At 45.8% G+C, this 24,328-nt stretch overlaps 1 protein-coding gene across 1 annotated transcript in view; it reads right to left on the reverse strand.

Annotated features, from left to right (window-relative positions):
- CFAP58 (cilia and flagella associated protein 58) overlaps positions 1-24,328 on the reverse strand; it is a 450,792-nt gene that overhangs the window by 224,384 nt on the left and 202,080 nt on the right. Inside the window, exon 18 of the transcript XR_012160075.1 lies at positions 17,822-17,942. The gene's annotated coding sequence lies outside the window, so the exon portion shown is untranslated. The remainder of the gene's footprint in view (positions 1-17,821; positions 17,943-24,328) is intronic.

Consider the following 24,328-nt stretch of genomic DNA (forward strand, 5'->3'; position numbering starts at 1 on the left):
TAATGCTGCCCTGAGTGCAGGGGACTGGACTAGACGACCTCTCGAGGTCCCTTCCAGTCCTATGATTCCATGATTCTAATATCAGTGCAGTTGAGGCCATGTAACATGGAAGGAGAGCTAAGGTATGTGACTGCAGCATGTGGACATATACCTATAGAGTCCAATGGAACCTATGATATTGGGGACAGAGTACAATGGTATTTATGATCAAGACTATTTCTCCCCGAGACCAGTGTGTGATGGGCAAAGCTCACGTGGTGGAGGTGCATGGGATAAGCACGCAAAATTCACAAGCTTTTGTGCCTGCAAAACAGGGAGGGAAATATCACAAGATAAGGCTGGCCCGTCAGCTCCCTAGTACATCCTACTTCCTTTCAGACCACGACAGCGGCCTCTGATGGAATCTTCACCCTTCTTCCAGCCCAAGCTGTGACCCAGAAGTTCAGAGACTTTTCAAAGAAAGACATTGAAAAATGAAGCAGTTACCTGGAATTTTCTAAATCTCCCAAACAGTGTGGGCCTAACTGGAAAGGGTAATACCTTCCTACACAGATAGTCCCACTGCAGCCAAGATTTTCGCCCTCAGCTAAGGGATTACTGAGTATTAGGACCACAAAATCAGGCTCTCTGTATTAAGCCAGACTCCGAGGAGTGGGTGGAAGGTGGAGGAATGTTTATTTTACCCAAACTGGTTTGTTCACACCTACAGGTGTCCATCACCCCCCACCCCTTCTGCTTTTTTGCAGACGCAAGCATTATGCTTATCTGAAACAAACCTCCAGCACATCCGCTTCACCAATCTCTGTTAAGTCTCTTTGCAAGAAATTGCCTTGATCATAAACATATGCTTCCAGGTCCCACTGCACTCCAGCCCCTTTCATGTCTGTGGGGACTCAAAGTAGGTGCATCTGCACTGGGGGAATGTCATCCCCACCCTAAGGCTCCCTCTCCCCTTCCTTTGGGGACCACAGAAGTTCCTCTGCTACCATGCCAAGGGTCCAGGGTTCTGCTGGTAATTGGTGGATGAAGCCAAGGGCATGAATCTGAGGAGCAGTCATTCTCTGCACAGCCCTACCCTCCAGACTGCACAGACACCCCCCTCCATGGATCTTAGGGGATATCCAGCATCTTAGAGGAAGGACTCCCCATGCTGTACCAGGGGCAGGGGAGGGCAAACCTCACCCCCTTTCCAAAGGGATCCCCATTGTCATGCTTGGGGGGTCAGGACCGCTGCCAGAGTCATGGGGCCTCGGTCCGGGGTCAGAACTGGAGCTGGAGCCTATGAGCAGTAGTCTGAATTCAGGACCAGGGTCAGAGTCCTGGTACGGACGCCGGGACGCAGGAATGGAGCCAGGTTTCAAGGGGCAAAGCCAGGGCCCCCAGCCAGAGACAGAGTCCCAATATCAAAGTCAGGGGGTCAAAGCCGATGCCAGAGGTGAAGCCAGGGCCTGGAACAGGGAGTCCAAGTTCAAGGATGGAAAATGAGGGTCCAAGCAGGGTTGGGTGTCCAAAAGCCAGCCAAGACACAGGTCTATCACTACAGCTATCAGGGGAGGCCACCTCACTGGACAGACACTTCCTAGAACAGCTCCGGCGCTTAAACAGGGTGCCGGGAGCAATCAAGGGCAGTTGGCTGTCCAGCCTTCTGAGGCAATACTTCCTGGGATGTTTATCTCCAAGAACAGCATGGAGGCGTCAGCCACCCCATGGCTCTGCGTTCGAGTCTTGGCCCTGCAGAACCTCACACCTGCAACCAGACACTCCATTTCCTGGCTCCTGTGGGAGGTTTCCCCGCACAGGGGAGACTTCCCTTTCCCCAGCCTCAGGATAAATACAGCTATCATTCAGTTCACAGACTGGCATGAGCAGGGGCGAAGGGCAAGTGGCTCAAGGCAATGGGCCATAGCCTGTATTTTTGCTGGAAATGTTGCTGCCTAAGCACACAAACAAATAGAAAAGGGATGGAGGAAGCAGCCAGAAGCAGCTTACACCAGAAGCTTGATTCTCCATCTGAAGTCTCCCGGCCAAGAGCGGTCTCACACGAAATGGGTACGTCTACACTGCAGTTGGGAGGTGTCTCTGCAGCACGGGTAGCCAGATCCAAGCCGCTTTTGATCTAGGTAGTTACACGGGCCAGCCACTCACCGGCAATCACACAGCCCGATCGCAGTTCTGACACTTCCGAGCCCTGTCTCTCCCCAAACAGCCTCAAGCAGCACATGCCATCAGACCTGCTGGTGCAAGCTTTGCTACTGAGTGTCTATTACCTGGGCTAATATCCTGCACTGCTGCTCCTGCGTGACATTCCCGCAGGCCTGGAATAGGAAAGACCCCGCCGCATGGCTGTTTACTCATTAGCTCCTTCTTTTGCTTGAGAGGCTGCCAATTACCCCATTGATCAACTCTGATTGAGAAGCTCAGTGACAAGCCTCTCGTCTGAGCAGGTGAGGCGAGGATTAAATCCGCTACCCAGCCACTTCGCTGGTGCTTTCACATACCTGGGCCTGCAAGGACTGATGCAATTTCAAGGCGTATGCAGCAAAGCATAGGATTGCTTTTATCCCCTCCATTGCAATAACCCCTGGGCTCGAGTCTTCATTGCATTTGCACCTGTGTAAAGGGGACGTAAAACATTCTCATTCTGACATGGTAGCGTTTTGCACTCACTTTGCACAGGTGTAAATGATCGTGCAAGGAGAAGGGCGATGAGAAAACAACCCTGTGCATGTAACTTGCAGGCCGCTCATTTAATGAAGAGCCACTGGGCTAGTATAACCCCCACACCTGCTTCATGTGGCACTCGGTCCCCCTCTAGGGGTGATTGGGTCACGCTGAGAGGTTCACAGGCCTGCTCAGCCTTATGTAACAGAGCTGGGCCTTCTGGCTCGGGCAATATTGGCTCGTGTTGGGGTCCGAAGTTTAATCCCTGTTGCTCTCAACCCACACGATGGCATTACACTGCAGAAAGCTCATTTAACCAAGAGCTGGTGTGCTTCTATGATGTTTGGATTCAACATACACACCACATCATACCTGGCTTTCAGATATCACAGCTATGGGCATGTTAGACTTGCCCCATTGTTCCCGTACATGTGAAGCCTATTAACCTATTCTGTTAATAACCAAGAGAATTAGCATGTCCAACTTCTCCTGTCCTAACACCATGAACAGAAACATTCAGATAGATCAATTTTCAAGAGTTGGCCTAAGAACAAAGTGCAACCAGTTATTACTCCCTCCTCCTTCTTAATTTCATAATTACCATTTTGCAAGGTTTAGAATTCTAGCAGCTAGGCTTCCTGGTGATTTTAACGGTTTACATGGAGTATATTATTCAGCCACTAGTTGTGTCCGTTTTCCAGGCTGGTTAACAAAGGAGACACAGCTGGAACTCAAACTGTGTGGAAACCTGTTTTTGCATATAGTTGTAGCTTTTTTCCTTTAAATAAGGATGCACTTAAGGAGAACAGTTAATCCTATATAGATGGTATCATGACCAGTCCCAAGATATCTGTCCTCTGAACACGGCTGAGGTTTTCTTAGGGCAGGTGAAGACTTAAAATGCTGCATCGGTGCAGCTGCACCAGTGAGCTGTGCTGCTGTAGGGCATTAATGAAGATGCTCTATGCCGACGCAAGAGAGTTCTCCCGTCAGCTTAGTTAATTTACTTCCACAAGAGGCGGCAGCTACATCAGTGGGAGAAGCTCTCCTCCCAACATCGCGCTGTCTACACCAGCACTGAGGTCAATAAAACTATGTCACTCAGGGGTGTGGATTATTCACACCTCTGAGTGACATAGTTCTAGCACAGTAATTCTCTAGTGCAGACTAGGGCTTAGCCTGTGCATTGAAAGATGTATTTCTCCCCCACCCCCAGCACTGCACTCACCAAGTGACCTGCACTTCTTTTAATCTCATAGTTACAACTGCCTAATGGACAGAGGGACCACTAGCAAGTCTAGTGCTGCTCAAAGAGACATGACACAAAAAGCCTAGAAGTTCTTTAGTGTTTACTATTTAATTATAGGTAATTTACCATGCCATGATGGTCAGAAAAATCACTCACCATGAGAAATTAAATGCATGATTATTTCAGTCTTCTTCACCGTGGTGCCAGTTACCTAGAAATCAATTCTGCGTGCTTCAAGAGATAAATTCTCCATGTGGATCGGATTGTGGCTCTGGAGGATAAGGCAGTTGCTTAGCACTTCTGGTAGACAAATCTTACTCCACAGCCTATTCTAATGTACGCATGACCTACCTGGCCCATATGCACCCTCTCTCTTCTACCGCACGCATTAGGTGAAAAATGAACAGGATAGAGAGTGTTTAGGCTTCAATGCCTCCATCTAGAAGTGCCGTGACTGCATACAAGGGAAGTCATCCTATAAAGAGATCCCATTTCCAGGCCAGTGTACCTTCCAGTAGCATAAGAAGAGCTGATACATCATCATTCATACACCACGGTGCCTTCCACACCTTTGGCTGATGGCATGAGGAAGTGCTCAGTGAGAAATATAAAGCCTGAAAAGCTAGACGAGTATTCCTACAAGGTTAAAGTTACACTGTATTCATATTAAAATGTCTCCTAAGCCTCGATAAATTTTAACAATGGGTCAATACAGATAGCGGCAGAGTGATAGCTGGAGGGGCCTTGAATATCAGAACCAGGAAGACGGATTGGCAGGACACTAAGTACAGTGATACAATGCCAGGTAAGTGAGGAGAAAAAAAAAAATCTATGGCAAGGTAATTGCCTCTCTGAAGCACACTGCCAGCCACATGGCTTTCTACTCTGCAGCTTGTACTGCTCTAAGCCATCTTTAATAGGGGTCTGCCCCTTTAAGGGCCAGGGAGCCAGGCAGCAGCCAGCCCTGTTCTGGAGCAAAGCCCAGTGGCAGGTACCGGGAATCACTGTGATCCATCTGGATAGCACCTAGTGACTGGGTCTGATGACTCCCAGGTAGGGGATGTCTAGGAGGCCCCCAGCATGTGTGTAAAAATAAACAGAGCCCCCCGAGGAAAGGGCTACAAACTGAACTGGGTGAGTCCAACTTTTTGTCCCAGCCAGGTTATTAGCTCCACCAGCCTGCACGGCCTAAAGCAGCCACTTTATTTTGCGTGGATCAGTGTACGTGGAGGGCGGGCTGGGATGCTTTGGGGGAGCTGCAGTTGCAGCAGCCACGTTCCCATGAAGGCAGTTTCGCGGCACTGGAGACTTGCCCGAGTGTTGCTGCACCGTATGTGTTGCTGACACAAATTACTCCAGAGACGCATAACAAAATACGCAACAGCTTCTCCCAGCTGGTACTCATGAGTTACACGCGAACACCACTGAAGCCTCGCCGTGACTGCTGCCATCACCAAATAACCATAAGATGTCGCAGCCATAGTGATGTCAGCCTATGTCACCCACCAATGTCACATGTACTGTCTGTGGCAGGAGCTGAAGAGGCAGATTCATGCCCTAACAGTCAGCTGAGTCCCATGCAGGGGTCCATCTCAAGCCCAAAAGTGCCTACCGCGTTGGCACATGTGCTATATTGCCGTACTCACATGTCTCTGCAAATTAAGGGCTCACATCTGCCTTGATGCTGCTCCAGAATGGGATCGGACCATGCCGCTACATGGAGCAGCCATTTGAAGCCAGCCTTCAAAGCTCAGGCAAAGAACATCAAGCTAGCAGGTGCACTAGAGAATCGCACCGTTGCAGCACATCCACGCGAGTTAGCCTTTTGGGGTACACCCAATGCACCGCACTGCCACGCAGCACCACCTGCAGGACCTGTGGATTGGTGCACTTCCCCCACAATGCAATGCAGTAGAGACATCATGGCAGTGAAGTAGAGTATAGGATCCAGGCCTTAGCATCCGGCCATGTACTGTAAGGGGCAGAGGCTGAACCCTGCAACATCCTTGCACTGATCAAAGTCACGGAAGAGAGTCACCAACCTCCACCACACCAGCTGCCAGACTGACTGTGGGCCTGGAGTCATTGCAGGGCAGGCAGCGCTGCTCCCAGAGATAAGGAAATGGAGTTCAGGATTTTTTATGATTTTGTCTTTAAGGGTTTGGTTTTGGTAGGTTTCCCAATCTTCTTTTATAGCAGGACTCTGATTATTACAAATCTCTTGACTTTTTTTGTGAGGCTTTTTCGGCCCACACAGGGGTTTCCCTCCCCCTGAATTTTTAAAAGGAAAGTTTTCCTCTCTGTAGAGCTGATCCTCTGCCATTGCACTCAATGGGATTTTTACTACCGACACCGAGGGAAACAGGATCAGGCCCCGAGACAGTTCCCTGGCTAATCTCACAGAAAAGGTGAAACAGTAACAGTCCTAAGCAACTGATAAGTAGTTTTGGCACACGAGGGCTACGTTTGGGTGTGTGATGGAGCACCAGAAATATGTAAATACTCGTGGGTTGGGGCGGCTCTTTCACTCTGCAGAGTTCCATAGCAGCCTAGGCTTTTGTCAGGGCTGTTGTGGAAGCAGACCATGCAGCTAGGAGAGGGATTAAAACATTAGTCCTGTTTCCGTTCTTTAATCCCTGTCCCTGCTTTTTGCACAGACATTACATGTGGAAATTGAGTATCAACGCAACATTAGCATTATACTCTTCGTAGAGTCTGGGCCAGATCGGCTATTGCTGTAAAGAGATTAAATCAGTGGAACCATCCCCATTTACACCAGCTGAGGACCCGGTGCGGCTTTCCACTGCCTTGCCCCTTCTGTAAGTGGTTACCCTGAGAAAAGGAGGTGTAGCGTGGCAGTGATTGACGTGCCTTTTGCTGAGGGGCAAATGCCTACAGAAGGGGCAACGCAGTGAAGAGTTGAATTTTGAAGGCCAGGTCCTCAGCTGTTACAAATCAGGACAGAGCAAGGCAGTGGAGCCTATTCACTAACCTGGGTTTCAAACGTAAACCGTTCTAGCATACCCAAGTGTCCTGCTTTCATAAACTGGAACGTGTATTGTGCTGAACGTGGTATTAGCGTGTGTGTGCACTACCGCCCTCTGTTGGCGGGAATGATCATGGCTCTAGGCTTTCTGCTGCTGCCGCCAAGTTCTCTTTGGGTTCAAGTGATGGCAGGCTGTGGCCTTCAGAGCAGGGAGAACTGATTTCCTTCCCTACTGCTGCTAGGATGTTCTAAGAGGCCTTGGTGTGCAGAGTGAATGACAAACATGACATTCTAACGTGGCTACAGATTTGCTACTGACATTACATCCGTCTTGCAGCTGTAACCATCTGCAGCAAGGGCTTGGTCACAAAGGACTTGCTAGTTAAAAAAAAACAAAAGTGACCATGTTGATATAAGGGGCAGTGTAGTAACAAAGAACAATATTGATATAGCTGCACCACTCCAAAGCCCTCAGATGTCTGTACAAAAACCACCAGATACCAAGGATCCATTTACCAAACATGACACACAGTCTTAAAGCTGACCTGAAGTGGGGAGCAGGGAGGAGGAAATGGTCTGGAGCCCTTTTCCTTTTATTTAGGATGGATAAAGAAAGCCCATAAACTGGCAGATACTAGTCATATCACTTAATGCTCTCCTGGAAGGAGCTCAGATACTATGTTGATGAGGGCAGTATAACAACCTACGAAGAACAGAGTAACATTTTGCCCTGTTTAAATAAAATGCATTAGAAGTTAGGTCTTGTCTACCCTGGATGATTCTGTGATGACTAAAGATCTAAGGACATGACATCACAAGAGTGAAAGCTGAGCAACTGAGAGGGGGCAGATTTATTTTCAAGTCACAATTTTTAAAATGGGCTCCAGAGATGACCCCAGCAATTACAAGCCGGTAAACCTGACTTCAGTACCGGGCAAACTGGTTGAAACTATAGTAAAGAACAAAATTGTCAGACACATAGATGAACATAATTTGTTGGTGAATAAACATGGGTTTTTGTAAAAAGAAATCATGCCTCACCAATCTACTAGAAATCTTTTAGGGGGTCAACAAGCATGTGGACAAGGGGGTTGGGGGGGGTCCAGTGGATATAGTGTATTTAGATTTTCAGAAAGCCTTTGACAAGGTCCCTCACCAAAGGCTCTTAAGCAAAGTAAGCAGTCATGGGATAAGAGGGAAGGTTCTCTATGGATTGGTAACTGGTTAAGAGATAGGAAACAAAGAGTAGGAATAAATGGTCAGTTTTCAGAATGGAGAGAGGTAAACAGTGGTGTCCCCCAGGGGTCTATTTTGGGACCAGTACTATTTAACATATTCATAAATGATCTGGGAAAAGGGGTAAACAATGAGGTGGCGAAATTTGCAGATGATACAAAACTACTCAAGATAGTTAAGTCCCAGGCAGACTGTGAATTGTTACAAAGGGATCTCACAAAACTGGGTGACTAGGCAGCAAAATGGCAGATGAAATTCAATGTTGATAAATACAAAGTAATGCACACTGGAAAACATAATCCAAACTATACATTTAAAACAATGGGGTCTAAATTAGCTGTTACCACTCAAGAAAGAGATCTTGGAGTCATTGTGGATAGTTCTCTGAAATCATCCACTCAATGTGCAGCGGCAGACATAAAAGCTAACAGAATGTTGGGAATCATTAAAAAGGGATAGATAATAAGACAGAAAATATCATATTACCTAAATATAAATCCATGGTATGCCCACATCTTGAATACAGTGTGCAGATGTGGTCACCCCATCTCAAAAAAAAAAAGATATTGAAAAGATTCAGAAAAGGAAAACAAAAATTATTAGGGGTATGGAATGGCTGCCATATGAGGAGAGATTAATAAGACTGGGACTTTTCAGCTTGGAAAAGAGATAACTAAAGGGTGATATGATAGAGGTCTATAAAATCATGACTGGTGTAAAGAAGTAAATAAGGAAGTGTTATTTACTCCTTCTCATAACACAAGAGAAGGGGCCACCAAATGAAATTAATAGGCAGTAGGTTTTAACTAACAAAAGGAAGTATTTTTTCACATAACGCACAGTCAACCTGTGGAACTCCTTGCCAGAGGATGTTGTGAAGGCCAAGACTATAACAGGGTTCAAAAAAGAACTAGATACATTAATGGAGGATAGGTCCATGAATTGTCATTAGCCAGGATGCTAGCATCCTAGCCTCTGTTTGCCAGAAGCTGGGCATGGGTGACAGGGGATGGATCACTTAATGATTACCTGTTCTGTTCATTCCCTCTGGGGCACCTGGCATTGGCCACTGTCGGAAGACAGGATACTGGGCTAGATGGACCTTTGGTCTGACCCAGTACAGCTGTACTTATGTTCACATTGCATACAACTATTTGTTTTGGTCAGTGCTAGCTAGGCACTTATATGGCACTTATATGGCCCACTGTCAACTGAGCCCTTCATAACAATTAATGAACCTATTCTCCCCTAAATAAAGTCTTTGCTAAATATTTTAACCCCTCTCCCTTTAAGTAGTGGGTGAGCACTCCCAATGCACTTTCTCCAATGGTCTCTTCAGCAAAACCGGGACATCCAGACTGGATATTCCGGATATTTCTAAGATAAAAGTCAAGCAAAAAGAGCCGACCACCCCCTTTTACTAAAGGAGGAGAACCCTTCCCCTTGTGCACCACCTGACATATTTCAGACCCTCTTTATACAGCCTAAAGAAGGGCACACGCCCAGTTTTTCGCAGCCCCTTGGAAGCCACTTGTAAAGCACAAAGACTTGGAAGCAAGCAAGGTGATTGCTCCATATGCCTGTCCTTTAGGGTGACCAGATGTCCTGATTTTATAGGGACAGTCCCAATTTTGGAGTCTTTTTCTTATATAGGCGCCTATTCCCCCCCCCCCCCCCCACCCCATCCCGATTTTTCACATTTGCTGTCTGGTCACCCTATTGCCTCTAGATCAGTTCAGCTGGCTAGCGGCAGGAAAAGTTTTCACCGACCTTTTTAAAAGGTGTCTCAGTTCAGTTTCCAGAGTAGACTGTCACAAACTATCCTCAGGCCACATTTAAGAGCATGACTAATGCCACCCATCTTGCTCTTTGCTTCCCCCTTTAAAATTCACAGGGGCAAGGCGGAAAGGGATAATCTCTAACTTGGGATCTCCCTCAAGTGTTCCAGTAGCACCAGACGCCTTGCTCTCTCCTTTCCTCCCTGTCCATTTTAGAGGCCCAGTTGTCCTCTTCCTCACACAAGCAGAGTCACTCCTGACTTTGGGCCTGAACCAAAACAGAGACGGTTATTGATGGCAACTGGCTTTGAAGCAGGCTGTCATGGCAGGTGGGAGTGAGTCAGAATCAGGCCATGGCTTCCAAGAGCAGGAGTTGAGTGGAAGTGAAACAATGGATTTTGATCATCTGACTCAGCACTTCTATCCTCCACTCAGACACAAGGGCTGCTTTTGGTTTGCTCTTGTTGCTGCTTCAGGCTCACCAGTCACTGATCAACTTTATGTATTTTTTTCCTCTTCAAAGTAATAGGAAACTCTTTGGTGCTCCCTTGTGTTCATGTTTAGTTAGCAAGCTGGGAAGGAGAGGAAAAGAAGTGAGAAAGACAGTCAGGTCACGAGAAGCTACTGAAAGTGGTTTTCAGGAAGACGTCACATAAAGGCACACACGTCACACTCCCAGATAGCGGCAACAAGATCTGGGAAGGAGAAGAATGAACGGTGGAATGAGGGAAGGGTAAGAAGAGGTTCCACCAGAAACAGAACTAAAGTCCACCACTGGTGGGTACAGAAATCCACTCCAGGTTATTTTTCCTCATTCCATTTGATTTGCTGGGCCAAGGCAATCTTCGTTTTCATCCAGCATATGGTTATGTAAAGGGGGACAGTTGAAAGGAAGATCATAGCCTAAAAAAAATTTATCTTCCTCTCTGGCTTATTAAAAAAAAACAGTGTTTGTAAAAACGGAATGGTCTTTGCCCCATTTGTGCTGGTCACTTTCCTGCTGCTCTTCACTCAGTTTGCGTAGCCCATGGATGAACAGGTGTTACAGGTTCCACTTCATGCCCGACCCACAGAGGATATGAATGCGTCACCACAGCAGCTAAAGAACTTTGGCTCCAGGGGTGGCAGCTCATGAGTTTAGCTCTGCCAGTCCCCAGTTCAATCTCTGGTGTGTCATTCAAAATGGCAGCAGTCACACTTGGAGAGTGGACCTGGATGGGTTTCCTGTCCAAGATCAGAGGCGTTGCACTGGAGAGTTCTAGCTCTATACATCATTAGGAGGGTGCAAGTTACACATGGAGGGGGCAGCCGTAACAATAAAGCAAGACCATGAAAACCCTTCCTCTTAAATCCTCATGTTGGCTGCATTTCCCATTACAACCCCTCCTGCTCAACCACTTGGTGGGCGATTTACACCCACTTACCAGTGGGCAGGTTAGTAAGTTGTAGCTGAATCTAGATTTCAATTTCCTGTCTGTTTCGCTTTGGATTTGATGCACTCGCACCATGCTGTCTGTAATTCCGGTACTGTAGGCAAATGTTTAAATATTTAAACAAAAGAAACCCTGCTGCCAATGAATTTTTAACTCAAAATGAAACATTTCCATTGCTGTTTGTTTTGAAGAGCTTTACATATAAAAAATCCTAAATGTGGCTCTTTAATTCCACTTGACACAGGGGGATCCACAATTGGATACCCATGGTCAAGAGATTCTGGCTACAGCAAAATCACTTAGTTGAAAACTGTTTGCCATTACACTGACACTTTACTAGCGGCTTTCACAGACTTGTTTCTGCCTCAGATCTGAACCACCTGAGAGGGCCAGGCAATGTGTGTGTTAACAGGGTGTCTTGCAAGGAAGACTTGTGTGGAAGGCTCTCTTCTCATTAGACCTCAGATCCCGGAGTATGAGATTTCCCAACGTGCAGCCACTGGAGTATTCATTTTCCTAATATACACATACCAATTAATTACAAATGAAACTCTAGATTGGGGATGAGGAATAAATTCGAGAAATTGAATGAAGCTGCCGGTTTCTCCTTCTGTATGAACCAGTAAAGCAACAGGAAAGCTGCTGGTCCAGCCACAGTTCTATGAACTATCTGGAATATCCCAGCTAAGGACTTGCTCCTAAAGCCTTTTGAAGTAAATGAACGGACTCCCACTGATGACAGGCCCTAGGTCTTTCCTAGCTTCACTCTTAGCCTCTTTCCCTAACTCCTTCCCAGAGAGGATCTGATACGCGAGTCAGCAACAAGATCAGGGAGGCATTTTCTGCAGGCATTGTGCATCCATTTTCACAGACAAACCAAGACATTAGCTTGCTGCAAAACTCTATCCCTGCTGCTGAAATCACTGCTGCCTTAGAAAACCAAGTTGGCACAGGGCAATTTCGATGATTTTGTTTGTTTTGCACGTCCCTGCAAAAGCTGCAATCGATCACATCTAGAAACCATCAAATTGTAATGCACCAGGATTATTGAACAGCACGTCATTAGCGGATCAATAGTGGTTGACTGGGCCATGGGCGTGTAAATGTTGCATTGATTTCTTAAATGCTGTATTGGTGCAAGTGACCTGCTTAGCAGCCTTCTCATCAGATCCATCTATGGAAGGGTTCCAGTGACTTTCCCATTCTACTTTTGACAACAGCTTTATGTCCAAGTCTTATATGTGCGTCCCCGTCCCGTTCCCCTATCGCCCTCCACACACACTCTCCACATCTTGTTGATCTCCATCCACTGTAGAGGAAATAGGGCTGGTAAGAGGGTAGAGCAGTGGTTCCCAAACTGGGGTTCGTGAACGCCTGGGGGTTCGTGAAATGTTACAGGGAGTTCTCGGGAAAAAATTCCCTGATGGTGGACAGAGCTGTCCCTAGGGACTCCGGGCAGCATGGGGCCAGCAGCCCAGAGACCCTGGACTTCCAAGAGCTAAGTAGATCAAAGCAAGCCTATCTATCACACTGAGGAGATTTAAACTTCAAGACTCCTTATAAGAAATGGAAAGGGAGGTGGATATTTTTTGCTGTTTTTAAATAGGCAGCTAGTATTGTTTTTAAAATTATTATGAAGTACAAGTTTAAGCTTTGTTGGAACGTGCATTGTTTGCCTGGACTGCTCAACATCTGAATGTTTGTGTAGGAGGAACTCCAAGTTGGCTTTTCAAATCAGTTCATGCTGTTTCACCTCTGATACTCCTTGATGAAACCTAGGAGCCTTGTCTTATAACAGGCTTATTCAAAGTGATACAAGCTATGAAACTGAGATCTTGGAAGAGTAATAGTAATAGTATTGGAAGAGTGATGCTGTTTTCGTAATGTAATAAAAATACTGTAATGATAAATAATTAATAATACATAGTGTGTAATAAGCTTGTCATAAAAACAAATTTTATATTTCCAAGATCACTGCTTTTATAATTTATACTCAGGTAAAGGAGAAAATCCCTGGAAATATTCATTTTTAGGAGGGGTTCACGAGACTTGACATTTTAGTGAAAGGGGTTCACAGATCATTAAAGTTTGGGAATCACTGGGGTAGAGGAAGGCAGATGTTTGGGGAAGTATAGAGAAATCTTGAACCAGATCAGCAAAGGAAGGCAAAAATGCTAGGATTTATTCTCATATCAGGTAGAGCCAAAAAGGCTCAAGTAAAGACAAGGGTGGGGAAAAGAGGGAAAGCAGTGACCAGAAGTGAGCTCATTAGTAGCACTGAGTGAACCTCTCTGGCAAGAATCCCATGGCTTTCCACTGGAGCAAGATCAGAGCTGCAGTTTGAAGGTCTGGTTTGAGTAGGTACCAGGTAGTTTGAGTGTTTATTCAAACATCTTGTTTCTGCAAAACTATGTTGGAAGAATCACAAGAAAATGCTTTAGTGAGATCAAGTGGAGAAATATCATCCTACAAGAGCTGCTTGTAGGTATTTAAGCACTTACAAATTCTGTCCTGAATAGGACCTGGAAGAAGAGAGGCATAGGGGACAGTGAATTACAGTAGAATGAAGAGTTACTAAGCACTTTTCAGAAGTTTGAGCTAAGTTCCAACTGGTTATTTTAGCCCAGTTCGTTTACCCATTCCTATGGGGTAGCCAGACATGGGACATGATGAACCTAAGATAATTTGGATATATTTATCACATTTCATACTCAACGTATCTTGTAGCACAATGTGTTAGATGCTTGCAGTGAGTATGTACAGCGAACTAACAACCACCATGATGCTCCAACACAAACATCAGAAACTAAGTCAGATGCTTATTTCCAGACATCCCTGGGAAGCTTCTGCTTCCACTGAGAAAGCTTATAGAGATGTACAAAGGAGATCTTGCTTAACATCTCCTCTGAAGGATGGCACCCTACCCAGTATATTGCAAGTCCCCGTATGGGAGTGAGACTATTACTATTAGGAGTAGGAAGGAGGGTCTAGTGGATCAGATACTGGTCTGGGACTCAGTTGATTTGTTGGGATTTTTCTCAACCAGCTCTATCGAAGGGCTTATAAGTGCAGAGCTCATTGGAAGTTTTCCAGAGATATTGTTTCCCCTCTCCCCTGTTACTCCACCCACCTACCAAAAATGCAGTTTCTGGAAATTTTCAATTTTTCATGGAAAAGTTTCTATTTACTGAAAGTTTTTTTTTTATTTTCTATTGGGAAAACTGAAATGAGATATTTTGTTTCAGATCAGGTCTGCATTAATCTGTGTTCCCCTGAGCTGCTGCAGTGCTCCAACGAAGTTGTAGGTTAAATGCCTTATACTTCTATTCTCCTCTCTCAGCCAAGGTCTCTTGCTGGTCTATATCTCCCATGATAGGTCATGATCTCCTCACTCGCTGAACAGGTGCAGTGCATCGTGGGAGTCACATGGCCATGGTGCATCATAGGAGATGTAGTTTAGTTGGGAAGCACTGGTTTGTAGAGAAGAATGGAGGCCTGAGGCACCCAAACTACAGCTCCCATGAGGCACTGCAGCAGCTCAGGGGGACACAGATCAGGGTCCACTCATACATGTCTACTCATACATGGAGCCATTGAGTATTGCAGCCCCAGGATGCAACCATTATGGTTTGCCACCATGAGGGTTTGCTAATTCTCGGCTGTGTCCATGTTGAGCCAGAATATAAAGGTCCAGGACCGATCAGATGTTGTTGGAGCTGCTCATCACTGGGATTAAATCCCTTTTATTTTCCACCACGGCAAGATTAAAGGAGCTTTTCCACTGAAACTTTTGCAGCGTGCAGCTCGTAAAATGAACCAAAGAAGGAAAAACAAAACAATAGCACAGCAGATATCAGTATGCAGAATAATAAGAAGAGAGTCCAGTATATAAACAGATCTGGCTATTAAGATGCAGCATGCAGATAGGGAGCATGACAGCAAAAAGCAGCCATGGCAAGGTCCGGAAATAAAGGCCAATTCATGCAGGAAAGTTATGTCACCAGCCCAAGAGTGGCATCAGATATTCCAGTGGTACCACTTCAAATTGGACCCCTGGGTCATATCAGAGTGCTTATCAGGAGTGGTATTGTTGTTTCTAGGCAGAGCACGGGCCTGGGGCAAGCAGGAGAACCATATGTGCCAGGAAAGCAAAACCACCTTGCCAACTCTCTCTGCTCTGCAAGGAGGATTGTGTTGCCATTCTGCTGCTTGGGACTTCTTTTTTTTAAACACAAATACCCTCCATAATTTGGGGATAGAGCAGCTCAATCCTTAGAGCAGCTAATAAAAGAACCTTTAAAAAAAAAAAAAGAGCAGTTGCACTTGTAGGTAAAAAAGCAGCCGCAGTTGGACGAGTGGGAATCCTGCTGGCTGGGAGGAATCCCAGATAAATGAATTTTACCTCACCAAACTCAGGATCCAGGATATCTTAGGCAAACTGGTTCATTTCTCCCCTCTCCTCCAACTAAACCTTCCAGTAAGCACTGTATCAATACAAGGCTAGGCTAATGAGCTAACAGCCATAAGCACTACAAAATACAGTGAAGCTCCACGAGTGGATCTTGTCCAAGCACGGAGCCATCCTGGTGGTACTGATATGGTTGCATGTGGTGAAGGATAAGGTTTTTAAAATGCTGCCCATCAGTGTAATGTGAGCACCTCCCAAAGGTTCAAGCAGGAATACTTACCTGGACAAGGTGCAAGTTTCACTGCACCCAGTAAGCAATGCAAATATTCTTCAGATCTCACCTGAAGTAACGTTCTTGCTATACACACTGGAAATCAGTTGCATCAGCCCATCAGTCATGCTCTGTGCTGCCCAGATGGGAAACTTCATCCCACTGACATAGCTAGCAGAGCTGTTGAGCTCCTGAGTGAGGAATGGCAGCGTCCTGTCAGACCGGTGAAGGAGCTGTATTGATACCCTCTGCAGACTCCCCCAGGCCTTGGACAAGCGAATGGCATTTCCTACACAGAAGCTTTGCGGATGAAGAGAGTAGAGATGCAAAAGCCCAGCCCGTAACTGTCCAGTTAATTAATGTTGGAAAAGGTGAAATGTCATCATAAGGGCAAAGAAAACAAGCTTTGCAACTAGCTGGGAAATCAACAAGGGTTCGGTATATTGCTTGTCACTAAGGAGAGATTTCTTAGTGCAGTGGGATGGTAGCAGCATAGCAGCTGTTGGAACCAGCAACAACCCCAGGGTCCAGGATAACATTAAACTAAAAGCAAGAATGAGGCGGAGCATTGGTCTTCAGGAGAAAATACAGTGGGAGAAGGGTTCAGTGTCACAGCCCACACTGTTTGAGCCTGGCTTCCCCACTCGCAAACCATCAATAAACCTTCTTGCATCCAAAGGGAAGATTCCAAGATTAGCTCTCGTGCATATTAAACACATTGCCTCACATTCCCCTCCCTCCTTTACCTGCAACTTTGTTTTCAAAACAGAACCAGTTGCCGTCTGGCGAGATTGCTGCTGGGATAAAAAGGATCATAATGGTACAATAATGAGGAACCCGCAGGAGTCTGGCTGCTGGAGAGCACAGTGTAAAAAATGGTACTGTCAAGGCTGGTGGGCCCTACCATTAACCTGCTTTGAGAGCTGTCCCATTTTTTAGCTCTTACCTTAAAGCGCCACCACCATGAGTTTTGTTTTGCTAAACGGAGCTATTTTTCAGTGCTGAATTCAAAATCAACTCACCACGCACAGAACCCACCTGCATACTCACCTACCTGTACCACAATCACTGCTGACTTTCATGTCATCACATCATGCGTGTGCTTAAGGGGCTTCAGTTTAAAAAAATATTGTAACACATCTGTAGCATACACATTTCAGCCACTTATGCCTCCACAGTGACCACAAAGGGTAGACCCTGACAGTCCTGCTCTAAAAGTGCAGGCCTCTACCACTCAAGCTACAGGAGAATCTTTTCTTGTTTTAAGTAGTATAGGGTCTATGACACAGTTGAACAGTTCTCATTCCATCCAGTAGAGGGCAGTGGTATCTGTACATACCCACTAGCTAGTTCATTTTTAAAAATGCAGGGATGTATTTTGTAAAGGTAAGAATGCTCAGGGCAGGGAAGTGTTCAAAGATGCCTCAAGCTGGTCTCTGACCTCCTGATCGGGACCTGGATCTCCAGCTACAATTTGACATGCCCAGTAAGGGCCACAACTTTAATGTTAATGTCAAACTGCCTGATCAGTGAGTTGAAAAAATAGGCAGACATCACACTCTTATTGTTTCTGATAGTGTTTGCAGAATTGCAGGCATGAATTTACAGCCTGGTTTTCAAAATGTTGCCCTCAAAATAGGGCAGCTGTCACGGTAGATCAGCTGAACAATTTGTAACGTCTCTCGAGAGTGGTTAAAGGAGAGGGCTGGGTGTAATGCAGACAGATAGGTAGATGTGTGATATGCTCACAACAAGCAGCTGTTCACTCATCCTACTACATGCAACTAGGTAATACCTACCCTGAGAAGCCTCCACTGACTAGTAGTCAGTGCTTGTAGGGTGTCATATCAGCTCTGCCTCCGACTTTCTGTGTGACCATGGGCAAATCACTTCGCCGCTGTGTGCCTCAGTTTCTCCAAGCTGCAAAATGGAGATAAGAAGCCAATATTAATTGTTGACACAAGTACCAAAGGGCATTAGAGAGGAGGGAAGATCCAGTGATTCGGGCACTACCTCAGGACTTGGGAGACCTGGTCCCTGCTCGGTCACAGTGCTCCTAAGCATATCACTTAGTTTCTCTGTGCCTCAGCTCCCCATCTGTGCTGTGGGGATAATACCCTGCCACCGAGGGGTGTTGTGAGCATAAACACATTACTGCAGTAATGGGGAGGGCCACATATACATAAGTTAGGCCCATGAAATAAATATTGACGGAGGAACATTTATATAAAGGCATAATGCTGTGGTCACTGCAATCGTTTCATATATTGCTGCATGCACAACAAAAATTCTTCATTAGGAAAACCTCAGAATCTCTCCTCTGTGGCCAGCAATTTCACAAGTGTTAGTTTCCCTCTGAACTAGGATTAAAAGCAATAATGTTGTACAGAATTTACTTTCAAGAACCTCAAATGATCGAATATTGAGGCTCCATGTATAAGTAGTCTATAAAGGGTTAATAAATGATTAATGGATGTTATAAGCACCTTACAGACAAGAGTGGTAGGTGTTAGAGATGGGTACCATATAAACACATCAGTAGAAGGTATGATACATGGTTATAAGCGTGGTTATAGACTACTGACCTGACAGACGCTAACAATTTGATAACCATTTTATTAAAACATAAATGATTTATAAACTATTTATAAGTAGAACCACAACATAAAGTGTGACTGAATAATGGAGAATGAAATCCCTTCTCTCGAATTCTCGAGCACAGCTTTACAGTAAATTCTATAGGATAGTTAAAAAAAAAACAACACACACAGTAGGGATCATTTCATTCTCTATTAAATTCCATGGGTACGTAGAATTTATTATTTCCACAGCACCCTATTGTTTTAATCCCTATTTGGATTTGTTAGGACTTTTCCATTAAGGAGATGGACTAAAGTTACAGAAAACTATTTCTGTAGTCTTCTGGGAGCATTCCTAGGATGCACTCCTTTGTAAAATGCCATGTCATTGGTTAATGCCATTTCAATGGTTTCTAGCCTCTGATGAGGTCAACGATCAAAACCAGATGGCTATATAGGCATGATTGTTTTCAGACAATCCAAGATTTTTGTCCTGTACAATCCAGGATTTTTGTCCTGTACATGACAACAACATTTATGCCCCTCTCAGGGCTGGGAGAGGCGATTAATGGGTGTATAGTGCTTTGAGATCCCTGGAAAGTTAAATCAATTAAACCCAGTAAGTCATGAATGAAATCAATTCCATCGCTTAGCTACTTAGCCACAAAGCAAGTGAGACGCAGAAGCTACATAAGAATAGAGCCCAGGAGATGCTCTGCTCTAGACTCTATTCCTTCTAACTGAGCAGGATCCACAACTAAAAGACCACACTCCCCCTTCTCTATAATGAAAAGTGAGCTATTAACTAGTGAGCACCTACCACTTCTCACTGAAGTCAATGGCAAGTGAAGGGGCTCATTTATAATGCAAGGGGTGTTTATTTTCTCCCAGGATTAGGCCCTATGCTGTTGGGGATGTGACAGATACAGACCCCTGTCCAGTGTTGGCCTTTCTTTCTTAGCAATACCAGCTGAGTGGAAACAACAGTGCACTGGATTTCCCTGTGCCCTTGCCACTTATTTATCACAGATCTTCTCAATTAGACCAAATATTTCATTGCTGATGGAGAGAATATTCATCAAAATTCCATCTTCCCTTTGATGCCTTTCTATCGCTGCCATTAAAAAAAAATCCCCATGTGAAGAATTTCGTATTAGAGGGGAAAAGTCCACTTTAACTCCTAACAACAGCAAGCCTGTTAATAATTGAAGGATTTCCAATATGATACTCTCTCATTGCTCCAGAGCTACTTGATTGACTGTCTTCTGAAGGTGGCAGGGAATTTGCTGCACTAAGATCTCGTCCTTGTGGCCCAGAGGGTTACTCTCGCACATGCTCAGAGGAAAAAAGGTGAATCCTGCCTCAAGGGAAGGTCATGCAAGTCTTGAAATAGGCCAATTATGCTGCAGAGAGTTGTCTCCTTTGGGGAGGGGCTGAATGGAATGTCCTGAGAGCAGAAGCGTGGCTCCTTATATTGGCCCCGTCAGCATAAGACGTGCAAGGTTTCTTCTTAATGGGGTTATGTAACTGGAGATCACTAGTGAACCAGCTTGGGGCTTTTGTGAGCCGTTCCCATGTTATAAATGCTTCCCAGCCACTACTGCCCCTGCAGACACAGCTGGGCTAGGTCCTCAGCTGGTATAAATCAGCATAGCTACATTGACTTCCATGGAGCTACACCAGCTGAGGACACAGTTCAAAGAAGTCTGTGAGCAGTTAAGTCCTCCATATTATTCACCATGCGACAATGCTGCTATGAACTTCCAAACAGCAAAAAGGACAGAATTCAGATCCTCCCTTTCCAAAAGCACTAACCCCTAGCATTTGAGGTACTGTATGAGGGAATCTCCTTTTTATGAGACACAGTCAAGCAGTTCTAACTCTATCCAGTGGAGGGCAGTGATAAACGCACACTAGCCGGTTCCCTATGTGATGTTAAAACTGCAAGCCCCTTCCTTTTTAGAAGGCTGTCTTCCACCAGCTGCAGGAGGATTGTCCATTTAAAGAAGAGTGGAAGGGTGGTGAGAAGAGTTTTAATATGTCCAAATAAGTTTATTACTTTCCTGAGCAAACTGCCAGAAATCAGCCACACAGTTCCCTATATCTCTGGCCCACACTGTATAATTTACTCTCAGGACTCTTTGGCAACTCGTATGACAGCAAAGCTCTGCCTTTCTTGCATTCTGCTGGGGACCATGTATTATTCAGTGCATTTCTACAAGAGAGGAACACAGTGAAAATGGAAGAAAGAAACTATATTCTTAGTTGGGGGTGGGGCGGGAAGAGGTACTTTTGATTTTGTACCTAAATAAAACTTTCAGAAACAGCTACACTTTCTAAATGCCAGGGCCCAAATATATATAATTATTTATTGGTTGGGTGGGCCCCGGAAAGCTTGTCTGTGATCTGTGGGCAATCAAACTACCTCATTGAAGCTGTTGAGTATGCTAGCCATCTTCCATTCAGGCTAAAGGAGGGAACAATTAAGTGCCTGTGTTTAGTGATAGCTGAAACAATGGAAGCCACAGCCCAAAGACTATAGATGGGGGATTAATCTTTTATTTTAGGGTGTGAGCAAGAGACAGAATGCCTAAGCCAGCTAAAGAGCAGACAGTGAAAGAAGCAAAAAGCCAAGGAGACAGCAAGAGAAGCACTGGTGATGTGGCTCTGATAAACAGCCAAGAGAACACTTTTTGGCCAGAATGGTGGCTGGAAAGAGGCTTGGAATTGCGAGTGAAGAAACTGCCTCCTGTCTTTTGATTTCTATTGCGTTCAGGGAAGCAGGACTTAGTGTGAATTCTTTGTATGTAAACAGGATTGCCAAAGAAACAACTGACTATCATCAGTTTCTCCTAACAGAAACAACCCGCAAGATTGCAAACATTGGCTGACTGCTCAGGCCAAGAAGAGGTAACACTATATGCAGGCCAATAAGAAACATACAAACCCCAAACAACTAAAAAATAAGCACAAAATATCCCTCCTCACATACAAAATAGTCTGTCTGGGTCTTCCTTTATATCTGCATTTTCATGCCAAGAGTAATAAATGAAACAAACTAATTTTATAAATGAAGCTCCATCACTCAAGGAAAATATTTAATTAAGTCACTGGTGGTCAAGTCTCCTTTGTGTGCAAGTTACACACACATTTTATTTCTATATGATGGGAGTCTGGTTTATTTAAAATAACGGGGAAGACCGTAGAGAATGATGGTAATGGCCTATTCGGTCATTTAGGCTGGGATTTTCAAAGGAGTCTAAGGTATTTAGGTGCCTAAATACCAGGGGAGTTGGGGCATCTTTGGATTATTTTGAAGATTCCAGCCAGAAAAAACCTATTAGGTCATCTAGTTGTTACCTCTGATAACTCAGGACTGTTCTCTGTAGTACGGTAATGAACTGACTAGTTCATTAAGTGCCAGGCAATTCACAGGGACTATTCATGTGAGTAACTGCTCACCGACGGGAGTTAGGGGTTCAGAATCTGGCTGTTCGGTTGGCAGGCATTAGCCCCGTTTTACAGATAAGTAAACTGAGGCACACTGTGGTTGGGCAAAGTTCACCTGACAAGACAGTGACACCTGGCAACCTAGACTCTGGGTCCTGGGCTTTAACCAGGCTCGCTCGCTCTCTCTCTCTCTGTCAGCAGCAACACAAAGCACCAAACACTTGATTATTCCCTTTTAAATTTTTAGTTCAAACTCCAAACTCCTTAGATGCAGAGAAAATTCAGAGGCCTCATCATCTCCCCCCCAACAGCCTTCACCATAGCCACAGGGGAGGAACCACATCACTGAAGGTGACTGAGAATAAGCCACCTGTTGGCAAGAGGGACATCTGCAAAGTGTCAAAACCAAGAGATTTGTGTTTTGTTTTGCTTCATTTGAAGTCTGGGATTTGATGTCAGTGCTTTGAAAAAATGTCTCTTCTCCCCCAGCAGCTAGTGCCAGCTTGATAAGGGTCTCATCAGCTAAGAAAGTCTAGATATAGTTCACTGGCTAAGATGCTCTGAAAGAGGAGGGGAAGGAAAGGGAGTTTTAAAGGATGCTCTGCGGAAGCAGTAAGTAACTGGAAGAAAAACAGAGTTCTGTGTATGGATAACTGACTTTAGACTGGTCTGATCTGTGTTTTGTGAGCATCATCCAGCCCTTTAAATGTCAAAATAAAACACGCTGCACTATTAAAATAGAAACATACCACACAGACCATTATGAACTGAGTGAATCAATACATAGAACAGGCCATGGGGAAATTAAATTTTCTTCAAAACATAGAAGCGACTGGTTCCCAGTCACTAGAAAAAAACCTGCCTGTCCTTTGTGCTTTAATTCAGACAACCCCAAAGACGCAGGGCAAAGACCTTTACCACGAATTTTTCACTCCCCCACCATTCTGCTCACCTGCTATTTCACAGGTCAAAGTCTCACCACCCACTGACGAGGGTCACAGCCTAATGGAGCTGCTTGAAGATTTTCAGTCAAAATTTTTTGGACAGGCGGTAGCCCTTACCAGCTTGAGGCACCAGGGATGCAGCTCCCGCAGGAAGCAGCAATCAAGCAAAGATGGTAACTGTCCCGGAGACCGCCTTCCCGCCTGTGCTTGAGGGACACATCCAGGAACTTGATTGGCATGGTGGGCTGGCTCCTGAGGGGCTCTATCAGTGGGACCACCGGGCCAGGGAGACAGCACTTAAGGGGAAGGAGGTTGGTGGGTTGTTCTCCTCAGCAGCAAAGGAACCATCTTTGGCTCTCCAGACTATAGGGCCTAAGACTGACCTAGACCCCACTGGTTCTAAGGGAGGCTGAAGAGCAGGATTGCCAGGCCTCCCGTTTTCAACCAGAACACCCGGTCGAAAAGGGACCCTGGTGCTGACCAGGCCATTAAAAGTCCGGTTGGTGGCACAGTGGGGCTAGGGCAGGGTCCCTGCCTACCCTGGTTCCGCTTGGTTCCTGTAAGCGGCTGGCATCTCCCTGCAGCCCAGAGGTGCAGGAGCAGCCAGGAATGCTCCATGCACTGTCCCCGCCCTGTGCACCAGCTCTGCAGCTCCCATTGGCTGGGAACGGCCCCTGTCCCTAGGGTCCAAAGGGAGGTAAGCGCCGCCTGGAGCCCGCACCCCTTCCTGCACCCCAAACCCACACCCCCACCCTCAGCTACCTCCTGCACCCAAACTCCCTCCCAGCGCCCGCACCCCCTCCTGCACTCCAAATCTCTCATCCCCAGCCCCACCCCAGAGCCTGCACCCCGAGCCGGAGCCCTCACCCCCTCCTGCACCTCAACCCCCTGCCCCAGCCTGTTGAAAATGAGTGAGTGATGGAGGAAGGGGGGATGGAATGAGCAAGGGGCCGGGGCGGGGCAAGGATGTTCTGCAATCAGAAAGTTGGCAACCTTATTGGAGAGTCCCTCAGGAGGAAAGAACAAGAGATTTCAGCCACCCTTGGGACTGGGGTGCCCCAGGAGGAGACTACATAAAAAACTGAGTTTTTGACTAAATGAACAGTTTCCCAGCCAACAAGTGATTTCCTAAATATATATATGTAACCCTTCTGCCCGTCAGAGTTGGCAGCAACAAGGGCCGGGTTCAATATCTAGGGGTTCCATTCCAATAACACAATGCAAACCGGCTCGAGCCCCCACCCAGTGACCTGGGACAAATATATACCACCCCCGCTGGGCGCCTCCAAGAGGCAATACTTCCCCTCTCGCAAGCACATAGTCTGAGTGTAGC

Source organism: Lepidochelys kempii, chromosome 7 (genome assembly GCF_965140265.1).
Source record: "Lepidochelys kempii isolate rLepKem1 chromosome 7, rLepKem1.hap2, whole genome shotgun sequence".
Taxonomy (NCBI): domain Eukaryota; kingdom Metazoa; phylum Chordata; order Testudines; family Cheloniidae; genus Lepidochelys; species Lepidochelys kempii.